This window comes from Pteropus alecto, unplaced genomic scaffold (assembly GCF_000325575.1).
Source record: "Pteropus alecto unplaced genomic scaffold, ASM32557v1 scaffold44, whole genome shotgun sequence".
NCBI classification, from domain to species: domain Eukaryota; kingdom Metazoa; phylum Chordata; class Mammalia; order Chiroptera; family Pteropodidae; genus Pteropus; species Pteropus alecto.
In genome coordinates, this window is record NW_006436812.1 from 9,274,059 (window position 1) to 9,275,474 (window position 1,416).

Genomic DNA, 1,416 nt, shown 5'->3' on the forward strand with positions numbered 1-1,416 from the left:
GAGTCTGGAAGGGGCGGAGAGCAGGGGGCATGCGCAGCGCCGGGGGCTGGGGGCGCCTGGGGGTTGTAGTCCGGGGGAGGGGGACCTAGGGAGAGGGGAACTTGAGAGTTAGAGCCGGGTGGGGAAGGAGAGCAAAAGAAGTAGAGAGAGCTGCAGAGAAAGAGGAGATGCAGCGGGAAGCACAGAGATGCTGGGATGGAGTGGGGGTGGGAATGGAACAGCAGAAAGAGGGGGCAAGGGAATGAATTAAGGGACTAACCTAGGGAGAGGTGCTGTGGATCCTGACACCAGGAGATATAGATATATTTTATGGTTTCTGTCTAGGAGTATCTGTGTGGGCCTGGGCATGACTACCCCTGCGTGTGTGTGCGTGTGCGTGTGTGTGTGTGTGTGTGTGTGTGTGTCCCTGCAGAAGGCTCTTTGGACACTAGAAATAGCAAGACTGACCCTCTAGGTGGCTTTTGTGATGCAAGGAATTAGTCAAGCCTAGCTGAGAAAGATTAGGGGCATGTTTTTTTGAACAGCCTTCCATACTCTTAAGTGTGAGGGTCCCTGGCAGTGGGGGTCTCAGAGTTCTGCTTGTCTCCTTCCACAGACAGGATGCTCACTACCTACCCGGATCTCCTGGCCTATGCTTAGCTGGTTCTGACTGATAAAAATGAAATTTGTCCATATCGGGTGGAGAATTCTGGTACCCTGAGGGTCCAAGTACCCTGCATTCCTCTTCTTAATTCCCACCTCTCCTCTCCGCATTTCCATGTCCTCACACGATATCAACTCCACTTCTGCAATGGGGCTTTGGCCCTAACAGGCCTTAAACCTGTTCTTGTCAAGTACCCAGTGACCTCTTTGATACCAAATCCATCGACCACTTGTCAGGCTTTATCTTCCATGATCTTTCAGTGACACATGACCCTGATGACCTCTCCTTTAAACCCTTTCTTGGCTCCCAGCCTGACTCCTGTCCGTCCTCCCCACCCCCGCCCTGCTCCAAACCTCTGGATATTGTTTCCCAGTCGCCTTCCAGATTCTTCCCTTCTCCTACAACCCCTTAACAGCAGGGGTCCTTGGGGCCCATCTCAGATTCTCTTCTCTTCTTTCTTTACCCTCTTACCTCCCCAGGTTCAGCTGTACCTACATGCCTACAATACCCACATCTATACCTGAAAGCCAGGTCCTGTTCCTCAAAGACAGCACCTACTATGTGCCTGAGCACTGAGCTGGGCACCAAGGACGCAGAGGCAAAAGAAGCGATCAGAGACATGAGTAAATCCATAACTCTAGTGAGTGAGGCCAGGGCTTTGATGTTGGAACCTCCAAGACTGTTGTGGCCTTGCCTTCCCCCATGGTACTTCTTCCTGTGTTCTCCATCAGAGATGGCCTCTCTGCTACCCTGACACTCAAAGCAGACAGAAA